The following is an 11815-nucleotide window of genomic DNA, read 5'->3' as shown; positions in this document are numbered from 1 at the left end:
TATTGTCTCTGTTTTGCTAAATCATAATTCTACCTAAGGCAAGTCTTCTGATGCATGTGTCTCTAGAGAATGTCTGACAGCTGCATTGTGACACAGTGGGGGGGAATCTTGTTTTCTCTGATCATTCTTTATTTATAATTATTTCTTTGTTTATCACCATGAGTTTTGGCAGTCTGTGTCCTTACTTGGTTGCTATCCTTTTGCAGATTTTTTGGGGTGAGTGTGTGCTTAACAATTCGTTCCTTATTGTCCTCTGAGAAAGAAATACCCTTCTACTAACTCAAGTTTTGTGAGGTTGATAGAGGTCCTGCCAGATATGCCCAAATGTCAGATTTTTTTGAGGGTCTGTTATCTCAGCTGATTTGGAGACAGATCCTCCAAATGACTCTCCTGAGTCTCATGACTCATCTGAGTGCACTTGTTATGTTTGTAATCGTAGAGGTGCCAAAGAAGGTCACCGACTTGGTACTTAACATGCTGTGTGAATTTGTTGAGTTCTTTAAAGTGCAACATCTTGGTCCAAACTCAATACATCTGACACAGCATAACAAGTGTATGCTTAGTTCTAGTGCTTTTTGTTTTGGCATTCCACACGACCAGAGTAACAACATCCCTGCAAAATGCCATTAGAGCTCAAGTTTCTCTAGCTGTCAGCTGTTAGTCACTCATGGTGAAAATCATGGCAGCGGGAGGTAGCATTTAGAAGCACAAACACAAGAAGTCTTCTTGCATCTGGATGTTTTCATAGAATTCTTCAAAGAAGTGTATTTAGTCTTGAACTGACTGTGGATTAATGAACAATGGGTAGATCCCAGTATTAATGATTTTTTTTTTTCATTGTATCCAGGGATGTAAGGATGCTGTCTGCACCAGCATATAAGCTTGTCAAGCTGAGTGGTTGACATGAGGTTCACATCATCTTACACAGCTAGTCAAGTGTTGGAAGCTGCTTTGTAATGATGCTTCACTGCTTTCAAGCTGTTCTGTTGGTTAGCTATGGTTAACTCTAGCATACCCCTCAGCTTAATTTAAAATAAAATAGCCACCAACTGGAAATGCTTCTTGTAATAGTTGTTTTCACTCGGACTTGCACTGCTCAGTATTGTTGCTGCAAGAAGTCTAGCAAATGGTTAGATAAAAAGTTCATTTTGAAGCCATGAGAGGTAAGAATAAGGGGTTTTCCTGTGCTCATCCATGCCTCTGCAAATGGTGATGTTACTCTCTTGCTTGGATGAGGCTAGAGGGTCCTTTCTTGCAGTCCACATAATTCCCCTGCTGCATATCGCTGTTCCTGAACGTAGGAGGGGCTCTCAAACCTGCCCAGTCAAAACTCTTCTAGCTTGCCAATGCCCAAGCAGTGGTGTGTGATCATAGACATAAGACTGTGGGCAGTGTATAGCATGACAGAGGGTCACAACTGAGGTTATGTTGGTGCTTTATGTTTTAAAATGAAACCTTGTGTGTATGATGATGGATACATAAAGTAGAGAAATATACTGATTTTTGGAGTGAAAATATTTCAGTTCAAAAATCTGAAAGGATTTTGATCCCTAAATTAAATTTCCTGAATGGAAGATTCAGGGTTCAGGAAGGGGATATGAAGGTGCTGAGAAGTTTTTTAACTGGACTTGTGAATGGTCTGGTCAAAAGTATTTTTCCAAGTGCATTTTCACAATACAGGCTGTGAGAGGTGACTGTTTCTGGTTGTAGAGAAAAGCAACGCTTGTCTCTTTTGCCTACTGAATCATTAATCCATAATGGTTGGAGATAAGGCACTACATAGTATCTGTACTTGTAAGTGGGATAAGAAGATAAGCCTTTCATAACGAGGAAGCCTTGAGCTTGTGCCTGTAATATGACTGTCTTTCTAAGCAGTTACGTGTTTGCTCTGAACTAGCTGTGCTTATTGCTGCTACTTCAGCAGGAGAGAAAAGAAAATGACAAGGTGTGTTTTGGACTGTTGGCTACTTTTGTTTTGGGGATTCAGTCTCAGGAATTAACTGACTGCTGTCACTGTTTCAGTATTTTCACTTGGAAGCTTCTAAGTACAGATTACACTTTCTTAAACCTGGATGCTAGAGGATTTGGGTTTTCTAATTTATGCATAAATGAGTAGGAAAGTTATTCTTGCCATGTTTTCTGATCTGTCTTACCCTTCTTCCCCAAGACACATCGTGTAAGATAAAAATTCAATTAGTATTAAAATCAAAAGAGCACAACAAAAATGCTGGGGCAGTATCAAGAAGCTTAAATAAGTTGCTTTATGCAGTTGATGGCATTTGGAACTCTTATTCTTTCAGCACTTCTGTGTGTAAATCCAGAAAACAGATTAAATCTTGCAGGAGCTGATACTCCTGGAAGATCCTGGACATTCCCATGCACCAGAGAAGGATGTTGCAAGCATTCAAACTGTTGCTGAAATTGGAAGTGTTCTGGATCATGCAGCGCAACAGTTTGTTTTTTTTAACCTGTTCCGCATCTGTCATAGCAAAACCCAAACTTAATTGTAGTCTTCACTTGTTTGTAGGAACAGATGCACTCCTTTTCGGCTGTTTCAGTGTCTGCTTTGGCTTTAGTAGTCCAAACTGCATGTAGCAGGGGCAGTTGCTCCTTATGGGAACCAGCACACCCAAATGCAAAATGTGGGAAATAAAAGGAAGAAGTGTCAAGTGTGACAGGACGGTCACCTTTCTTCATCTGACTGTTAGTTGGCTTTGCTAAACAGTTGGGGTTGTACAACCCAGAAGTAGTACAGACAAGGATGAAGTTGTGGCTGAAACATTTTGGCAGGTCCTGGTTTGTCATATGTGGATTACTCCCAGCGGGATTCAGGGAAGCCTCTTGGGATGTAAATTGCTGTTTCTGAAGACTGTAGAGGGGAAATTACTTCTTAGTATGAAAGTAAAGGGACAAAAAGTAGTTTTGTATGCAGGGAAAGCTCACAGCTGAAGATCAGTCCTTAGTCCTTGCACTGGGTTGATTTCACTTAAATAGTATCAGACATCTGTGTGGTATGGGAAGTTCTTCCAGTGTGAGAGTATTTGACTTGGATGACAGTGAGGATGTGATGCTTCAAGTTTTTATTTCTAAAGTGGCTTTTCAAGTAGGTTAGAGCATACAGTGAATTTTTTGTTTGCATTTAGAACTCAATTCAACCCTTAAAAGTTGCTGTCAGTGCATACTGCTTTGTCTAGGGCAAAACAGTTGTGCTGCCTTCATTTTCAAAAGTGCTTTGGTAGTGGCTTTTAATTGCAATAAGCAAAAAATTGAGAGGTTTTAGAAAAAGACCTAGCTTGGATCACTGTCTCTCTTGCTCTTTGCATAGAAGGTACTTAGAGATGCTTAAGAACTTAGAACTTCTAGACAGACAGTTTCTGCGTTTCTGCTGAGAGTTTTCTAATACATCTGCTGCTCTTGTTGGGTAGTTGCAATCTGATTTTTAGTTTTCCTGTGTGTTTTAGTGAGAACAGTGTAGTCTCATTAAAATCTTCCTTTCCTCTTTTTGATCTAAAACTGAACTCAGTTTTGTGCAAATGGAATGTTTCAGGGTAGGACTGGAGGAAGGACAGGAGGGTATTCTTTCCTCAGCCCTACCACTTCAAAGCTGCACCCACTCCCTGTGCTTTCTGAGCCTGTGTTCTGAAGTGGAAGGGAAGACTTCTCACAAGAATCACCAGATCCATCTGCAGAATGGAAATAGCCTGTTTACCTGAGCAGCTTGTACCAGAGACTATTCATCCTTTGCCTACCATGACAGCCATCATATATAAGAAAGAACTTCAAATCATTTTTAGAAGTGTAGTCTTGATGCTTAGAATCATGGTCTCTGTAACAGTATTGGTTTTATAACAACTTACAATCTTTTTTTGTCTCTTCTGTTGGCTGTTGTGGCAGTAAACAATCAATCTTTCCCCTCCCCACTCCCAGGGAAGAATTTGTTTTAGTACCTCTTCCCTTCCTCATCCATCTCTGTTTTCCAGATATCACCAACTCATTCTCTCATGATCTGATGGAAGTAACCAGTAAAACTCAAAGTAATTGTCCTCAAATATGCATTTGGAGCTTGCTGCTGCTATTCCAGAGGATCTTTTGTGCAGTTCTTTCCAGCTCTGTTAATCAAATGGATAGTAGGTTCTCCAAATCTCCCCATTCCTGACATCTAATCCTTAGAGCTTGCATAGATTGGGATGCGGGAGCAGATGGGAGTGTGGAGGGCTGTGGCAAACTGAGCTGTGCCCACATTTTACCTGGGCTGTCTGTTATGACCTTGTGTCTGGCACTGGGAGGTTTCAGTAGTCTGTGGAGTCCTTGGACAGAGCATTGCCTTGATAAGAGATGGATTTTTGTGGTTAAGAAAGACATCCATCAGTAAAAAGTTTTCATCTCTAACAGTGTATTTCCCTACTTTCGCTCTCCTCACTTTGTCCTTTTCAAATAATTTATTCTTCTGTGCCATGTGCTTGGCAGGGGATTGGAAAGAAGGAGCGAGAGAAACTGATTCAAGTTGATGCTGTTCAACTTTTTTGAGTGGTGTGATAGTAGATTTGAAGGGGAAAAATCCTCTATCAATGGTGGATGTGGTGTAGAGATATAGTGCTTGATGGTCTAGTAAATCTCGAAGAACTGTGTCAGCCTGATTCCTTCAGGGCAGACAGATGCAACAGGCCCTACAGCTGTTATCTGGTTGAGTAACTAAGTGGATGGAGGATATTTAGCTGGCTGCAGCTGCAGGATTTTAGATCTGTAGCTGCTATTAGAGTACAGCTCACTGAGGCCAAATAATTATTGTATAATTTAACGTCAGTGCAAACAACATAAGCTTATGCATTTGCTCCCCTATAGAAGTGCTTTGTCCTCTAAATCTGTTCCTGCGCGTTCCTCAAAGTCATCCTGCAGCTTTCATGTCCCCTTGTGCATCTTAAATTAGATCAATAACTTCCTAGGCTGGCTCTGGTGGAGTGGCTTGCTCCACAGAGCTGAAAGCAATGCAATCCTGAGGAAATCCTGCTGAGTAAGGAGCGCTTTAGTTAATGTGTAATCAAGTCATGATAAGACCAGCTAATAAAGATAAGGTTCTTAACAAGCGGCATGGGACAATGAGCAGGGAAATGGAGAATGGCAAACAATGTGATTAATGATGACCCCTAGCTGCACTGCTCCCAAAGAAACCAAACCCGCAAACCACCAACCCTGCAGAGGATGTGTGGGCATGATGCTGAGGGGGAAGGAAAGTGGGACGAATCTAGGGAAAAGTAGCAGGAGAGTAACTGCACCTGTATAACTGCAAGGGTAACACCTCTGGCTGCAGGCAGGGTGTTTTAGACATAGCTGGAGGGAATTCAATTCCACATGTGTGAGTTTGTTGGTCTTTTTTATTTTAAAAAGTGGAATTGGAGTTATTCTCTCTGACTCATCAGGGGAGCCCCTATAGAATGAATGGGGAAGCACACAGACTCAGGAGGAGCACCCTGCGGTGGAAATGCCCATGGGCATGGAGCAGCAGTCACTGGGCAGGATATTCTTTGTATTTGATGATTTTTAACTCAGTGCTGTTGCCACCACTGAGATCACTCATGTTGAATCTGTACCTTATTGTATTGCTGCTATTGTTTTGACTTAAACTAAATTCGCCAGTGAGCCAAATCAGTAGGACTGACACTCCCACTTCACTACCTATCTTGTCTAGAAAGATGCACTCTTTTCCCAGAAGTAAACATGAAGATGCAAGCTTGCTTACAGTGAGAGGCTCCTCATTATGCATGGAGCAGTGGTAAACTGCATGCTGCCCAAATGAGGGCAATTCTGTGGACATGCATTTATTTTTGTCTGTGCCACTGTGTGTCAGACTTCAGCTTTGCTATGTACGTGCTAACAGCCACTGACTGGAACTGCAACCCCAACAGAGAGCTGATGAACACAGGTGAAATAGGAAAAGGTTGGAAGGAAGAAGCATGTTGCTCTAATCTCTCTTATAATAGCAGCAGCAAAGATGTGGGCATAATTTTTGTCCTGAGCATTGGTTTTGCAACCTGAGCAGTGATGGTTTTAAGAAGCTGGTAGTCTGGAGCATATTGAAACATTAATCTAGTGTTGAACAAGCATAATTGTCAATCAAGAAATTGCTGCTTGCATATGGTGATTCAGGAAGAACATCACCCCAGAAAACTGCTGATCTTGTCCGAGAGTTTGTTCCTTGGCTTGTTCAGGCGCTGATGGCTGTTGTTCAGGAGCAGCAAATTAACAGCAGTTATGCAAGGCATGGAAGTAGGGCAGTTCTAGCTAGCATTGAGAAATAGATGGTGAAAGCATGATAAACTCTGAATAGCTTTTATATTTAATCTTATGCTTGTAACAGCTTTAATAATTTCTTTTAAAAAATGAAGATGAACTCAGAACGTGAGTGCGCAGGTTGCTGGGGAGACATCAGCTTTGGCTCCGCTGCGTTTGTGGAACCAGGAGGAGTTACTGCCACAAGTCTTAATGTGTCAGCAGGAGCTGTTGATGTTAAAAATCATCCCGTGTCTGTAATCCTTCAACTCTTTTGCAACGGTTTAGGTAAGTTGGCAGCTTTTGTCAAAAAATTGAGAGGAAGAGAGCAAGAAGTTACAGTTCTGGCACACAGTGGCTGCAGATGGCCATAAGTAGTGGCTTGGGGAGAGGTGGGAATCGCTCTTTTTCAAGGGGGTGTCAACACTGCAGTGAAAATTTAAACACATGGTGATTTCTGCTTGCTGAAGGTCAGTGCGGCAGCATCTGCAGTTATCCTGAATCAGTGGGTGGTGCTTCTGCTGAGTGAGACCATTTCTCTCCTGCCAAGGGACACCTGGAAGTTATTTGTGAGCAGAGGGGGGGAAAGCTTCAGCAACTTGTGTGTGTAAAAATCCTAAACAAGCCAGGGGAGCAGGAGTATTGAGAAAACAACCGCCTGAAAGGCCAGGCACATCAGCAGTAAGCCCATTCTATAGTGCAACTTGCTGCTGTGCGGCTGAGGACAAAGCATCAGAGCCATCCTTCAGTGCCACCACCCCACTGCCTGCTTGCTTTGGGAGAGACGTGCCTCGGCTTTGTTTGGATGCTGGAATGCCCTTGAAATCAAAATCCACAGAGACTCAGTGGGCTGGAGACACATTCTGTGTTTGTCACAACCTTGTCCGATGAGATGCTGACATCTGCCATCTCAATGGCATTCAGCACTGTGGGCACTTCCCAGCCATCAGAGGTGCTTGGTCTGATTCCCCTTCCCTTAGCACAGAATTCATCTCTGTGCATCTGGAAAGAGAGCGAGCTCCCCAGGTTCACACTTAGGCCAAGCATGAAGAAAACAAAGCAAAGACTCAGCAGCTTGCTGTCTTTTAGACAGGCAAAGCTCACACCAGAGAAAAAAATCCCCGTGCTCTCTGGGTGAGTGCTTATCGTTCCTGGAGTTGGCACAGCAGAGCAGAGCTGCACATGCTTCAGAAAGCAAAGTAATTAATTCTCCTTGCTCCCAGCCACAGCAGTCTCGGTTGTGCAATGTTGCACCACAACCAGCCACGGAGAAACTTTCTTTCCAATCAAAAGAAGTATTCTTTTTTTATTCTTTTTTTTTTTTTTTTTTTTTTTTTTTTTTTTTTTTTTTTTTTTTGCTCTGACACAGCAGGGTTGGTCTTCCTTTTAGTGTTACTGAAGACAATGTCTGCCTTGCCTTCCCATGACCTTCAGTGTGTGGCTTCATGTTAAAATTTCCATCTTCCTCATTCAAACACTGGCATTCAAACAAAAAAAGATTAAAATTCCTTTTATTTAAATCCCTAAGAGAGAGCCTTGGAGCATGCTGCTGGTGAGATTCTGGGGTCCAGACTGGCTTGTGCTTCTGGCTCTGCTCTGGTCACCTGGGCTCTGGCACTAGCATGGATCTCAAACCCATGGACCCTCAATCTAGATGCCCATGTTTCTGGCTGTTTGCCTAGGTATGGTTCAAGCCTGTTCATAGCTGGACTAGAGAACAGGCTTGGAGCTTGGTTTTCCCCAGCCTGGGGTGTGTCTCTTCTCCATCATGGCTCCAGAACTGTCAGTGCCATCTTTCTTAAGATGTCAGGGAAAATTTTTCACTTGGAGGATGGTGAGACACTGGCACAGGCTGCCAAGAGAGTCTGTGGTGCCCCATCCCTGAAGCCATTCAGGGCCAGGTTGGATGGGGCCCTGGGCAGCCTGATCTGATGGGGGGCAGTTCTGCCCATGGCAGGGAGTTGGAAGTAGGTGATCCGTAAGGTCCTTTCCAAGCCAAGTCAATCTGTGTTTTTGATGCAGCTGCTTGAGGTATCATGGTATCGACTGATTCAATTTAGAAGTAATTCCAGGTTGTGGCAGAGCTCCTCGGCTTTTCAGAGCCAGCTTCCTTATCAGTATCCTCTTTTTACCTTGAGGTGAATTTGGGAGAGCTGGGTCTGGACCCCTGAGGAGTCAACATGACCCATAAGGTGGAGCAGTAGTTGGCACAAATCATGAATTGAAGCTATAGCCAACTCAATTGGAGATAGATGTTCTTGGGAGCAGAGCTGAATTTCTGTGAAACCTTGGCTGTGACATCCCTCGTGTCATTGCCTCTTGGAAAGGACTTAGTGAGAAAGAGTAAGGAATGAAGGACAGGAAGAATTGGATACAAATGACACAAAATAATTTTTAAAAAATAGGCAGAGAAAGATTTTGGATATAAAGAAGTTTCATGGCTATCCTGGCATCCAATTTGAGGTTAAAAACAGTGCCCCTGCAACGGTGTGGTTGAAAAATGGAATTTTATTTAAATGCTGATGTTTCTGCCCTGAAACTTTCCTCCCTCTGAAATTCTCAACTCTGAGGGTAGCAGATGGGACTGTTATTTCCCAAGCACTCCTGCATGATGTGTGCAACTAAAATGTGTCACAAGTGATTGCTGGGGCAGAGATGCTTGGTGGCACATTGCAGCCCTACTACAGTTGGAAAAATCAGTGCATGGCAGCTGAGCATTGGTGACTGGCTCTCAGTGGCCCTCAGCTGATGGCAGGCAAGAGGTGCTCACATCATCCCTTCCTGGACAGAACTTCAAAAACTACGCAATCCAATCTATCAGCATTTGGAATCAAATTAGTGCCACGATCCAGGGCAAAGTTTAAAACTGGCATTTTCTGTGCTGGGTTTTTTTTGCATCATTGTGGAGGGGATACTCACAGTACATGTCCTCTGGCAGGAAGGAAACTGCTTCTTGTAACTCTAAGATGGGAATTTTCCTGGCTGGTGCCCAGATCAGGTGTTTGTTTTGTTTCCTTTAAATATATAGAAACCTTCAGCCGAAAAGCTCTCAACCGCTTCCATAAAATCAAGCTAACCAATTTGGCCTGCAAGAGAAATTCCTAGCAGCATTGATTTTGGAAAGCTCCAGTGCCTTGCAGGGGAATTACTGCAGAAAACCTTCTGCTGCTTTTCATCACACCTAGAAAAATACATCAAAATTTGATCATACTATAAGCCACTGATAGCAACAGCATGTTCCTCTATATGACAAGGCTGAGTACATAGTGAATTTCCAGGGATTCTGCGGTGTCCATTGACAGGGGAGTTGTCAAATCCCAATGGGCTCTCAAGCAGCCTGGTCACCATTGTTCTGTGATCTCTGCCCAACACTTCCCAAGTGCCCCAATTCAGCTTCTGGCTTCCTCAGGCAGAGCTGTCAGGTGCCCACCATGCTGAGAACTGGTGCAGAAGATACAACTTCACTGGTTTTGGTCTTCCTGGGCCCAGACGGAATAGCAGTGTCTTTGTTGAAGTGCTGAGAAGAAGAGGAATGTTGGTCTTCATGCCCTTCCACTGGCAATGGTGGTAGTTTGGCATCAAACTCAAAGCAGCTCGTCCTTCAGTGAGATGCTCCTCATGCTGATTGTGATCATCTGGGATTTGTTCTGCAGGTAAGGTGAGAGCATGAGGTGCAGTCAGGTCAGTGGTAATCCCATAATATACAATAAAAATGCTAGCAAAGGTCAAGCATAGCCAAAAAACCCTGTGGTTGATGGCTGTTTTCAACCATATTCTGCGTTAGGAGGACCTAGATGTGCCTTTGCTTCAGCTTCTTGGCTGTTAGAGGGATCAGTGCCCTGTCACTATACTGTATGCCATCCTGGAAGCTCTTGAGCCATGGTGGAATCTTGCGCTGCAGTGACATCAGCTATAGAAAAACCTGGAAAAAAAAACAAAGAAGAGAACTATTTTCAAAGCAAGGCCTAAATAATGGTAGTAGGAGGCAAATGATGGCTTGTTTCTGATCACCATAGTCTTAGAATTATTTGAGTTGGAAGGGCCTTTAAAGGGCATCTGGTCCCACTCCCTGCAATGAACAGGGACACCTACAGCTAGATCGGGTTGCTCAGAGCCCATCCAGCCTGACCTTGAATGTCTCCAGGGATGGGAATCCACACTGTCTCTGGGCAGCCTGTTCCAAGCGTCTCATTGAGCAGGCAGGAAAGATGTGTATGCACGTAAAGAAATAACAGCCTCATGTCAGTGTTCAAGGAGACATCAGAAAAGCATGGATTACTTCATTCGATTCATTTCTGTCTTCTGAGTGTGGTTTTTTTTTTTTTTTTGTTTTTTTACAAGCAACATCATTAAAAATAAAATAGCATTGCACAAATGCCTGCCCTAGACAGGCCATGGAGAGGGAAGGCAGAGCTCTGCACAGGGAAATCCAGCATCAGCAGCCTGCTTCCATCCATGTGCAATGAAATTCTGTGCCCAAGGACATCCCTGGTCACTGCAGAGCACAAACAGTGCCCTGATTGTGCCTTGCCCTCTCCTGGAGATGCAGTCGCTGTGGCGTTCCTAATTACAATGAAGCCTGCTTGTGGTGCCCGTTTTGCAAACTTGCTCAGGCATCCACTTGACAGCAGTCCTTGTGCAGCACTGGGATGTTCCTAAAGAGGAAACAGGATCAGTTTTCCCTTGCATTTGAAGTCTTGGTCCCAACCATGACCTGCTCATAGAAACCCATCTGCTTCCAACTGAGGTTGGCAAAGCTGTACTGTTTTGTGAGCAAAGTTTCTTTGCTCCAGGAGAGCCCTGTCTTTGTTATCTCTGCAATAACAATTTCCAGGGCTGCCACTGTTGCTCTGGCTGAATTACAGTGATCTTCCAGATCTCTTGGTTCAGGCCCCAACCCCACTGTGACTGGTGCTGTGCTAACACTGAAAGCCCAGGTGGGTCTTGTTCTGCCGAGAGCTCCTGAGATCCATGGAGCGCTGCTGGTTAAACAAAATAGGTCAGCACTCCAGACACACATCCTTACACGCACATTAGCCAGGAGAGACGCAAACTGGAATGTTAAGCTGCCAAGTGGCTGTTCAAAACTGTGCACAAGGGCAATTAAAATATTAGCATCCTTTCATGTAAGCAAAGCAAGCAGAAGTGGCAATTAGTTTCTGTTACAACTTGCAGCCCCAGAGGAAAGGCGTCAGAGGCATTTTCTCCTTTGCCACCTGACACTTGCATCCATCCACCCGACAGCTCATGCGGGGACACATGGGGCTGTGGGGGAAATCCAGCTCCACCAGGCAGCATTGCCCTGGGCTGCCTCGTATACTGCTGTGGTCAATGGCACAGCCCAGGTATGTGCTCACCAACAGGCCGCAGGTGCTGCTGGAGCAGTGGGGTTCTTTCCTTACCTTAAATTTCAGCCACAGTGCTGCTGCAGCACTCACAGGGGTAAGGGACTCCCCTGGCACAGCTCTGTGCCCTGGCGTGGCACCTCTAGATGCTGGTATCGCAGACGCCGCACCCAAACCCTGCAAGTACCCCAAGCACGGGACAG

Source organism: Meleagris gallopavo, chromosome 3, assembly GCF_905368555.1.
Source record: "Meleagris gallopavo chromosome 3, MGAL_WU_HG_1.1, whole genome shotgun sequence".
NCBI classification, from domain to species: domain Eukaryota; kingdom Metazoa; phylum Chordata; class Aves; order Galliformes; family Phasianidae; genus Meleagris; species Meleagris gallopavo.
The sequence above is the reverse complement of the archived record's forward strand: the minus strand, read 5'-3'. Positions refer to the sequence as shown.